Source organism: Phyllobates terribilis, unplaced genomic scaffold (genome assembly GCF_046119375.1).
Source record: "Phyllobates terribilis strain yellow unplaced genomic scaffold, ASM4611937v1 Scaffold_10__3_contigs__length_209671492, whole genome shotgun sequence".
NCBI classification, from domain to species: domain Eukaryota; kingdom Metazoa; phylum Chordata; class Amphibia; order Anura; family Dendrobatidae; genus Phyllobates; species Phyllobates terribilis.
The window spans coordinates 164322724-164335030 of NW_027362770.1; positions in this window are offsets into that span (position 1 = coordinate 164322724).

A 12307-nucleotide genomic window follows, 5' to 3' on the forward strand; every position below is an offset into this window, starting at 1 on the left:
ACTTCAGTACCTTTTACTGGAGGAAATTCAGGCACATCCTGGAGCACTGTAGGGTGAAGGGTGCATATCAGGATCCTCCCCAATGAGCGGGTGTAGGGCCTCCTGTTTCTTGCCTCTGTGCAGTAAGTTTCTGACCTGCCTGGAGCTAGGCCTAACTTTGTCTCTGTCCTGCGCTGGCTGACCTTGTGGTAGGGCCTTCTCTTGAAGTTCACGCTCCCAGTATGCGGGGCCTAAGCGTCTCCTGGCTCTGTTACGTATCAGCACCTTAGCGATCCTGGGACTTGTAGTTCTCCAGGGATTCCGGTTATGCCATACTGGGTCATAGAGATCCCGGTAAGCTCGGATCCGGTGTCCGGTAAATGCTTCGGGGTGAGCTGGTTAAGCTCCTCTGCCCCTTATGTACTAACTCGCCACTCGCCTTCGGCCTACTCGGACCCTCAATAGGCTATACACACTAACGGCAGCTTGCCGCGCTTCACCGATCTTATGACGCCGGCACACCTTAAGCTCTATCTGGGCTCCCTGAATCTAGCTAGCAGGAGCCTCGTGCTCCACTGCTGAACTATTAACTGAGTTCTCTAGACTAGACTGAGCTCCACTGCAGACTGACCTCTCTTAGGCTTCTCTACTGCAGGAACTCTTCAGAGGAACTGAACTGCCTAGCTCCACCTTCCCTATTTATATCCCTAACGGGCTCCCTCTGCTGGTCTGAGGTGGAAGGTGGAGATGTGTGAATGTTTATGGGGGCCTCTTGTGGAGGATTCCATCAATACACTCTTCTAGGATCTGTGATACCAAGTGCAGCGCGGCGTCACAGATGCTATTGACGACGAGGTTAGGTTGCGCCTTCCTGGACAGAGACGGAGTACTGGAAGCACGTCAACAACTGCATCCTCAACCACAACTCCGCCTCTGACCACAAGTTGTAGTGGCTCTTCAGGTCGCATGGGCTCTAAGCCTTGCATAGCCTGGGCATTTATTCAGATCGATAAGGATGACCCAACTCATGTTATCTGTAATCTTTGTCACCAAAAGCTAAGTAGAGGCCAAAAAATCCATAGTTTGAGTACTTCATGCATGTACCGTCACATGGATATGAAGCATAAGTTGCAGTGGGAAGCTCACTGTGCTACAATGCGGCCTAGCAGGCTGGGCCAACCACCGTCTGCCCCATCTTGTGCATCCGCGGCCTCTTCATCCTCTGTGACTGGGGGGACAGCAGTCACACATGTTTTTGGACGCAGACCTGCCACCTCTTTACCTGCAACAGCCAGTGTGATTGGCAGGTCGTCAGTTCATTGGGAAGTGGAAACACCTGCTGGTGTTGAGAGCTCTCTGACATCGAGAGCACCACCTTTGGATCAAGGCAACCTAACATGTCCGCCTGCATCTTCCTCACAGACCGGCAGTTTGCCAGGGACACCCTACTCAACCCCGTCAAAGCACAACAGCCAGCCCTCGGTCCCTCAGATGTGGACAAGTAAAAGACCATTTCCTCCTAGCCATGAGAAAGCTAAGAGGTTGAATTTCACCATCTGCAAGCTGTTGGCTACAGAAATGCTGCCTTTCCGCCTGGAGGACACAGTGGATTTTTGAGACCTTATGTCCGTCGCAGTGCCCCAGTACCAGATGCCCAGTCGGCACTACTTCTCAAAGAAAGGTGTGCCTGCGCTCCACCAGCATGTCGCACACAACATCACCGCTTCTTTGAGAAACTCTGTGTGTGACAGGGTGCATTTCACCACAGACACTTGGACGAGTAGGCATGGACAGGGGCGTTACATGTCGCTGACAGGGCACTGGGTAACTATGGTGACAGCAGGACAAGGGGCTGCTGTCCAAGTCTTGCCGTCCCCGCGAGTTGTACGTCAATCCTCTTTATCTAGAAGTTCCTCCACTGCTTCTGCCTCCTCAACCTCCTCTCGGTCCTCCACCTGCACCCAAAGCCTGTCTGGTAATGCCACCTGCTTTCTAACTGCGCACCTCCTTACTATGCTGGCAGCAGGGCTCAACGGCATCAGTGTTTACTTTGAAATGTCTGGGAAATGTGAGTCACACAGCTGAGGACTTGTGGTCAGCTCTGGAGACCCAGTTTCATGAATGGTTGTCTCCACTGGACCTGCAACCAGGGAAGGCCGTGTGCGACAATGCTGCAAACCTGGGTGCGGCCCTTCGCCGGGGCAATGTTACACACGTGCCTTGTATGGCTCACGTGTTGAACCTGGTTGTCCATAAATTTTTAGCCCACTATCCCGGACTAGATGGCCTTCTGAAGAGGGCACGGTCGCTGTGTGCTCACTTCCGCCGTTCGCATCCCGCAGCTCAACGACTTACATCTCTACAGAAGTCGTTGGGCCTGCCAGTTCACCGGCTGAAATGCGATGTGCCGACACGGTGGAATTCAACTCTGCACATGTTGCAGCGACTGTGGCAGCACCGACAAGCCCTGGTGCAATAGTTTCTGACGTATAGCCTGGGCCAACGAGATCCAGAGGTGGGGCAAATCACACAGCAGGAGTGGTCTCAGATCAGGGACCTATGAAGTTGACGCGCCCCCTGGGCCGTGGGGTACCCGGAGCCGGGCCGGTAGACGCTGGGGGTTGTAGTCACTGTGGCGGTGACCCGGTCCGTGACCCAGGGCGGTCAATCCAACGGTAATTTGTATATATGGATTTTATAATGTCCAACTACGCCACCTGTGGAGTGCGGCCAAAGGGGCCGCCGTTGCGGAACAGTCCTCTGAAGCTGGTGGTTTTGCTGCAATGGTATTATTACTCACCACAGGAAGAGTGTAGCTTCAGGGCAGTGTAGGTGGATGATGGTGGTTGTAGTGCAGGGAGTCAGTAATGAACACGGAGTCCGTGTGATGCAGTCCCAAGATCTTTACTCACAGTTGTTGCAGTCCAGATTACAGGTACCAGAGCTATCTCACCCGTCGTGCTGTGCGTACTCAGTGAGGGGCTCAGTCCACCCCCAGATAGCTCCGGAGTACTTAGCAGGACCCCCTTCTGTGTGTCCTTTCTCTGGCCTTCTCCCTGCACCTCACACCCAGTGACACTTCTATCCGGTATCCTCGGGCCTTGGCGGGCGACTTGTGTTCCGTCCCCTGGGTCCTATGTGGCTACCTTCTTAGTGAGACTGGTGTGGACTTTTGCCTGCAGTACATGAAATGCTGCAGCCTCCGGTTTCTAGTTGAGCCTTGCTGTTTCTCCTCTAGTTGAGGACCGGTTCCCCTTATCTGGCCTGACCCCTCTACCTCCTGGTAGCAGCGGGAGTACAGGTGGCCTTCTGCACGGCCCGTAGCCCTAGGGTCCCTTCGGTTCCTGGAGCCTTCCTGCTCCCACTCCTCTCTTCTCTCCTTCAGTCCTGGGCCTCCCAGGCTAGGCCCGCCTCCGGAGCAGAGCTCATGCCGAGCCTCTGCTCCTGTCACTTTTCCTCCTTTGACTGGCTTGCTCTTTCTAAGATGGCTTCCTATTTATACTCTCCCTGTCATGTGCTCCCCTAAGCCGCTCCCCTAAGCACCCATTACATAGGATCCTCCCACCAGCTAGGGACCTGGGACTGTGCTCTCCCTTAGGAGCAATCTCGCCCTAACCCCACTGCGGGTATGTGTTGGATGCAGGTGTTAGGGTCCCGAGCCATACGCCTTCCTTACCTGAGGGTGAGATACCACACCTCTGGGTGAGATGCAGTAACTCTGTGGTGACTGCACCCTCAGGGGTGCCACACACCTTTCTGCACAGTTTTGAAATGGCGACGAAGATGTTTAGTGCTGACGACGATGCCATTATCAGCATAACTATTCCGGTGATTTACATGCTGGAGCACACATTAAACAGAATTCAGAGTCAGGTGGTCAGACAAGAGGAGGTGGAGGAAGTAGAGGAGGAGTCGTATGCGGAAGGGATAACATCTCCAAGGTCCAGACGGTTGGCAGCACCAAGGAGGCAGGCATGGGAGGGTGGGGGAGAGGGATTAAACAGGGCGCATGGTAGCAGCCAAACTGTTGAGGAAGGTGCAGGAGCCGAGGTAGAAGTGGAGGATGAACTGGCGATGGGCATGGAAGACTCATCAGATGAGGGAGACCTTGATCACATTTCTGTTGTGCGAGGTTGGGGGGAGAGGGCAGAGGAAAGAAGCATGATTCTTACCTCGCTACCAACACAACAAGGACTTGGTCCTCCTGGATGCGCAAGACACATGAGTGCCTTCTTGCTGCACTACCTGCAACATGACCCTCAGATTGCAGAATTCGAAGTAATCTCGACTACTGGGTTGCCACACTCTTAGATCCCCGGTACAAAAGTAAATTTGCCGAAATAATTCCTGCCATAAAAAGGGATTGACGCATGCAGGAGTATCTGCAGACGCTGTTGCAGAATCTTACATGTGCTTTTCCACAAAACACCAGTGGTGCTCGTAGTGAATCTCACAGTTCTAACTTGCCAACCGCGGGACTGTCGAGTCTTCATCACTCAAACCGTAACAGTAACACAGTATCTGCTGGTAACAGCAATTTTGTGAAATCGTTTCACCACTTTTTTAGACCATCCTTTGCAAGGCCACAGGAGACAAGAAGTCTGACACATAGTCAACGCCTAGAGAGGATGGTGCAGGAGTATCTCCAAGTGAACATCGAAGCCATGACTGTGTCACTGGACCCTTGCTCATTTTGGTATTCCAATCTGGAAAAATGGCCGGAGCTCGCCACTCACGCCTTGGAGATCTTGTCATGCCCTGCAGCCAGTGTTCTCTCTGAACGTGTGTTCAGCGCTGCTGATGGTGTGCTGACAGATAAGCGCATGCGGCTGTCCACTGAGAATGTAGACAGACTCACGTTCATAAAGATGAACAAATCATGGATTCGCAAGGACTTTTCTAATCCTGTGTTATCCTTGGGAGGCTAAAAGCTTGAGGATTTGGTAATATCACCTCACCAACCGTTTTAAGCAACTGTGGGGCAATTGATGCCACTTAACCCTAGAACGCATGACCATAAAAATCTACACTTTCATATACCTGGGGCCTTTTAGGCCCATGTGCAAATAACATTGAATAACTCAAACTCAAATGACAAACAACTATATACATGAAGAATACCTAGAGTTTCAAAATTCTAACTAAAGTAATCTTGCAGAAAATAGAAAACAATTAACAGGGCGGGACTGCGAAGCCCCAGGTATGCGTTCTAGGGTTAAGTGGTGTCTGTGCCACAATTTTGGGAAAAAATGGAAACTCTTTTTGGAGTCCCCTTGCTGTGTCTTACGTGACGTTGGCATCGTCAATTCCAGGTGGGTTGGGTCGCTCCCCCCCCCTTTTAACTGTAAGAAACTACATACACTATGGCTTGGGGTAACACAGATGATTGAGTCTGAAGAGCTGTTTACTCAGAGGTCTGCTCCAAATCTTCAGTGTCTGCTAGTCAGCGTAGAATTTTTAACTGCATCTAGCCTAGGCAATACTTTGGGCGTAGTAGCCCAGCTGTGAAGCAAGCTGGACCGCCTGTGTATCTAATAAGAATTTTTAAATGCATCTAGCCTAGGCAGACTGTGGGGACCCCCAACCAAACCCAGACGCTCAGCCCCCCTACCGCCCCCCTTTCCTTGACAATACAATAATGTAACTCTTACAACTGGATGGGTGAGGATCGGTCACAGCTTTATTAACTCTTTATACTCATTCCATTAGAAAGACATTTTATTTCCAAAATAATTCAGCTTGTTGCAGCATGCCCTGGGTCTCCACTCCGGCAACTTGGCCAACAAGTGTAACTCTCCAACATGTCCTTTCTATTTCCAGGCCACGGAGGATCCTGCGTACTCGTATGCAGGACTCTGACCCCCACCCATCACTCTTAACGCTTGTTCCACTCCGTCCTGGAGTCCTGACAGGAATATGTCCAGTCCAATATCCATTAAGTGAACACCGTCGGGCCGTATGAGGCCTGCTTTATCTCCTTCCAGTTGTCGGTGTCGTACCACTACACCGCCTCTGTCTCTTCTAAATTTTGCCATCCGAATATTTATTACCCGCCTTGTCCGTTCGATGGCCGTGATGTCTCGCGCACCTTGCCATACCGCTATCGGCACAATTTCTGACCATACTATAGCTAGTTTTGTGAAAAATTCTCTGAAGCGCTCAGTGTCTAGTTTCATTATTGCCATTAGTTATGCGCTCTTGTGATGACCTAGGTTGTTTCCCCCGGCCTGTATAACTAAGATGACCAGACATCTTGCCTCTCTCCCTACCTTGATTACCTCCATTAGTACCTGTGGCCATAGCAGGCCTCTAATACCTCTCCAGTTGAAATATGTGTTATGAAACTCTAATTTCCTCCCGCCTGGGCGGACTTTCGCCCTTTAATCTGCCCAATATATATACGAGTGGCCTATCACCCACACTGTTGGCTTAGCGTCACCTGTAAAAGAAACAAACCACGTTAGGATAACAAGTCCGGTCTTATGTATCTTGCCAAACACGTGGATCACCATCTCTCTATCCTCTGAACTTCCGTTTCTGACAGTCCTGCTCTTGCTGCTTCTGTGGCCGCGCCTTTGCGGAATGAGTGTGTCCCGTAATCTTTGGGGTGGTTCCCTGCCGATGTTATGCATTTATTAAATATAGCTTGGAACTGGTATCTTGATAATGGCGTCCCATCAATGTGTGATAGGAACAAATTACTTTGTGATCTGATGGTTAGATATGGTTTTACTATTGTTACCCGACTCAGTGTACCGTTTGTGGGTTGTAGAAGTACCCAAGTGCCCCTGCCCGCTGGAACCATTTTCGATTTGTGTATGCGTAGACGTATTGCATTATTGCCTATGACTACGTCCTGGTGTAATAAGCCTCCACTGGTGCTAATTTTGGATTGAGGGACTAATTCGCTTATGCATAGCGCCCCGAAGAAGGCGATCACAAATGCAGTAGACAGTAGTGTTGCTTCAAATTGTGAGTGTCATGTTAATGGTGTTAGGGATATGATGTGAGAAATCAGTTTTAGTGACACGGGACGGGACGTCTACACTCCTGACTTGGCTGACCCCTTTTCCACCCTTTTATGGATTGTCTGATGATGAATCTTTGTCACATCTCCCCAATTCAGTAGTTGGAAGTGAAATGCTACTCCGGTCAGACACCGCTGCGCTGACGCCACTGATATGCCCCTCATCATTAGCTGGTGTAGAAATTCTATGGTGACTTGTGATCTGGCTTGTTCACATTGGTCAACCCATCTGCCTGCTACTAGTCGTGTCCACTCTTCCCATGCCTTACCGTATGCTTGCCACGTCGACGGGGCAACTGACGCTCTGATTAATGGCATCAACTATTCTCCACTAGATCCCATAGGGAAGGTGGGCAACTGTTGTCCCGATGGGTGGGCATTGTGGAAGAGCTCTGTGAAAATCTGCCAATTGAATTGTTATAAAGCGTTAGCAGCAGCTTTAGACCCCTCAGCATAGTGGCTAGCGCGGACCCAAACATTGTGTTTTAGGCACAGGAATGCTAGCCTGGGTAGTAGGCCTAGCACTGGGAGAGACGATGATGCCATCTTATTAATGCAGTGCGCTAAGCTGGTGTTTTTTGTTATGAAGCGTATAATTTTGTAAGCCAGGAGCGCGCCCCATATTTCTATTGCTACCACTATTGGGAAGAAAAATTATTTTCAGGGCTAGATGCAGCGAAAAATTATTATTAATTGAAAAGCTGGTGGAGCTTGGTATAGATGGCCTAATACAATGAGACCCACACACTGCTAGAAGGCCAAATATTTTTTCAGAGGTAGATGCAGACAAAAAATTATTTTGAATTTGCAACCTGATGGAGGTCAGTATAGATGGACTAATAGAACAAGTCCCACACACTGCTAGAAGGCCAAACATTTTTTCAGAGCTAGATGCAGAAAAAAATTATATTCAATTTGCAACCTGATGGAGGTCAGTATAGATGGACTAATAGAACAAGTCCCACACACAGCTAGAAGGCCAAATATTTTTTCAGAGTTAGATGCAGAAAAAAATTATATTCAGTTTGCAACCTTATGGAGGTCAGTATAGATGGACTAATAGAACAAGTCCCACACACAGGTAGAAGGCCAAATATTTTTTCAGAGGTAGATGCAGAAAAAAATTATATTCAGTTTGCAACCTGATGGAGGTCAGTATAGATGGACTAATAGAACAAGTCCCACACACTGCTAGAAGGCCAAATATTTTTTCAGAGGTAGATGCAGACAAAAAATTATTTTGAATTTGCAACCTGATGGAGGTCAGTATAGATGGACTAATAGAACAAGTCCCACACACTGATAGAAGGCCAAACATTTTTTCAGAGCTAGATGCAGAAAAAAATTATATTCAATTTGCAACCTGATGGAGGTCAGTATAGATGGACTAATAGAACAAGTTCCACACACAGCTAGAAGGCCAAATATTTTTTCAGAGGTAGATGCAGAAAAAAATTATATTCAGTTTGCAACCTTATGGAGGTCAGTATAGATGGACTAATAGAACAAGTCCCACACACAGCTAGAAGCCCAAATATTTTTTCAGAGGTAGATGCAGAAAAAAATTATATTCAGTTTGCAACCTGATGGAGGTCAGTAGAGATGGACTAATAGAACAAGTCCCACACACTGCTAGAAGGCCAAATATTTTTTCAGAGGTAGATGCAGACAAAAAATTATTTTGAATTTGCAACCTGATGGAGGTCAGTATAGATGGACTAATAGAACAAGTCCCACACACTGCTAGAAGGCCAAACATTTTTTCAGCGCTAGATGCAGACAAAAATATATTCAGTTTGCAACCTGATGGAGGTCTGTATAGATGGATTAATAGAACAGGTCCCACACACAGCTAGAAGCCCAATATTTTTTCAGAGGTAGATGCAGAAAAAAATATATTCAGTTTGCAACCTGATGGAGGTCAGTATAGATGGACTAATACAACAAGTCCCACACACAGCTAGAAGCCCAATATTTTTTCAGAGGTAGATGCAGAAAAAAATATATTCAGTTTGCAACCTGATGGAGGTCTGTATAGATGGATTAATAGAACAAGTCCCACACACAGCTAGAAGCCCAATATTTTTTCAGAGGTAGATGCAGAAAAAAATATATTCAGTTTGCAACCTGATGGAGGTCTGTATAGATGGATTAATAGAACAAGTCCCACACACAGCTAGAAGCCCAATATTTTTTCAGAGGTAGATGCAGAAAAAATTATATTCAGTTTGCAACCTGATGGAGGTCTGTATAGATGGATTAATAGAACAAGTCCCACACACAGCTAGAAGCCCAATATTTTTTCAGAGGTAGATGCAGAAAAAAATATATTCAGTTTGCAACCTGATGGAGGTCAGTTTAGATGGACTAATACAACAAGTCCCACACACAGCTAGAAGCCCAATATTTTTTCAGAGGTAGATGCAGAAAAAAATATATTCAGTTTGCAACCTGATGGAGGTCTGTATAGATGGATTAATAGAACAAGTCCCACACACAGCTAGAAGCCCAATATTTTTTCAGAGGTAGATGCAGAAAAAAATATATTCAGTTTGCAACCTGATGGAGGTCTGTATAGATGGATTAATAGAACAAGTCCCACACACAGCTAGAAGCCCAATATTTTTTCAGAGCTAGATGCAGAAAAAAATTATATTCAATTTGCAACCTGATGGAGGTCAGTATAGATGGACTAATAGAATGATGCTATGCCCAAAAGATTTTACTTCACTAGGTGCAGTAAAAAAATTGGTATTCTATACACAGGTGGTATATCTTGCAACACAGATAGGCTACTCCACTGACTAACACACTCTGCAATAGGCCAAAAAGGATTAGCTTTGCTAGATTCAGCCAAATGCTGTGAAAAAAACTTGCACAGCACTGGCACAGACCTGCCTGGCAAAAACTGATAGGAACTGATGTAACCTAGTCCTGAAAAGGACTCCAATTACAATTAGTCTTTGCTCCCACAATCTATCTATTTAAGAGCACAGACCTGCCTGATAAAAGTCGTAGGAAATGCTGTAACCTATTCCTTAAAAGGACTGCAATCACAACTATTCCCTACTCCCAAGCTATCTGTAGATTTGTGCGAAAATTGGCTTGAAATTAACAAGGTATAGCGCACACAGCAACAGCGGTGCCGTCTAACACGCAGCTGCAGCAGTAAGAAAATGGCTTGGTCTTATAGGGCAAGGACATGTGACATACACTGCCAATGACACATGCCCTTGCTTGTGTGAAAAAAAGCACTTCGCTCCGTGTGTGCGCTGCTGATAGGCTGACAGATTGCACCTCCCCACTGCAAATGCGGGAAAGAGAAAAAAAAATGGAGTTCTTCATTGTTCCTGCAGAGATCCATCCCCTGCCCCTCCCCCCACCCCGCTGTACACTCAAACTGCGTATTAACATTAATTTTCATCATTACTGAGAAAAAATCCAGTTATGATTTTGGTGCACGAACAGTTATCGAACATAACCTCGAACAGCCGAATTTTTCTCAAATTGTTCGTGTTCGCCGAACGGCTCGAACACCGCCCAAAACAGCTCGAATTTGAGATTGGCGAACAGTTCGAGTAGAACAACGCTCATCTCTAATAAGAAGCTTTCATACAGTGTAGTGCTGCCTGAGTCAAGATAAGGTGCTGTCACACAGATAAGTACTGCCCGAGTCAAGATAAGCAGCTTTCATACAGTGTAGTACTGCCTGAGTCAAGATAAGCTGCTTTCACAGTGTAGTACTGCCTGAGTTAAGATAAGAAGCTTTCATAGTGTAGTACTGCCTGAGTCAAGATAAGCAGCTTTCATACGGTGTACTACTGCCTGAGTCAAGTTAAGCAGCTTTAATGTGGCACCCCAGGGGTCTGGTTTCCACAGTAATAGCCATATTACGTCTGTGAGCAGGTGGGAGGTCTCCTGGTCAGGAATCCTAAGCATACCACACCTCCTGCCCAGTCCTGGGAGGGGAAGAACTTCCCCTATATAAAGCTGGGGCTGAGGCAGGGTTAGTGAGTAGAGTAGAGTGAGAGAACACAGACAGAGACACAGTCTGGTCTGTAGTGGAGCAGCTTTAGGGAAAGAAAGATCAGGAGCTCTGTGGGAGCTGTGCTAAAAGAGATCAGGGGCTGGAAGCTGTAGAGCTCGCCCTGATTGAAGAGTTCTGACCGGACCCGGAGTCCGAGGCTGTGGGGACGAATCCTTACCCAGCAGCAGAAACTGACCGGCAGGGGATTTCAGGTCCTCTGGCCAAGAAACCCGAAGGCACGGTCACACGCATGGGACCAGCACCGCCGTCGTGGAGCGGAAGCTACCAGAAGGCCCCGAGTCACCGGCCATACGGGTGAGCACCACACGGTACACTCAGGGACGTGGGCTACTTTTACCCGCCTCTAGCAAGGTAGCCAGAAGAGTACGATTAGTTGGGGAGGCCTACAACTCCGCCTGGCCAGGGGAGATTCCATCTGCTCACGGACTGACCAGGCCCCGATCGCTAGCCAGTACTCCGGGAGGGTCTACCTTTGCCACCAGTAAAGACCCTGAACTACACCGCACCGTCTCTGAGTGTTTCATCATCCACGTCCGCTGCCCTGAGGCCATACCCCTCCCGTTGGGGGTTATACCATCCACGCTGCACAACCGTACCACCGGCCTCAGCGGTCTGCCCTGCAGCGGTGGTCTCATAACCGCATTCAACGGGTGGCGTAGTCGAGCAATATAACATCTTCTGACAAGCACTGCCACTTAGTTTGACTCCCTGGGCACGGACCGGGTCACCGCCACGAAACTACTACCCCTATCAGATCCGGCTCCGGGTAGGCCCCCACGTGCGCAACGCTACTCGGCACAGGTCCAGGGGCGCGTCAACTTTTGGCGTAGTCGGCAGGATTACGTGCCCGCAACCACCGGGTACTGCGTGCCTGAAAAAGAGACTTTTAAACTTACCTGTGGTGAAGATTCCCGCCATCCGACGCCATCTTCTACCTTCTTCCCGCCATCCGTGGAGTTTTCCCGCCGTTGGACGCCATCTTCTGCCTTCTTCCCGCCATCCGTGGAGTTTTCCCGCCGTTGGACGCCATCTTGAAGACGCCGCGCGGGAAGAAGAGGGGCGTGGACTCCAAAAGCGCGCGAGAACTGGAGCTCCGCCTCACGTCCGGACGTTGCGTAAGGTCCTGGAAGGAGCCCAGCAGACGCCAACGTCACAGGAGCGCGACGGAAGGTCCTCGACCCTGACGATCCACTGCGGAGCCGCGGCCTACGGAAGAGGATCATCGCAAGGTAGGCCACGGTCCACTAGGGGGG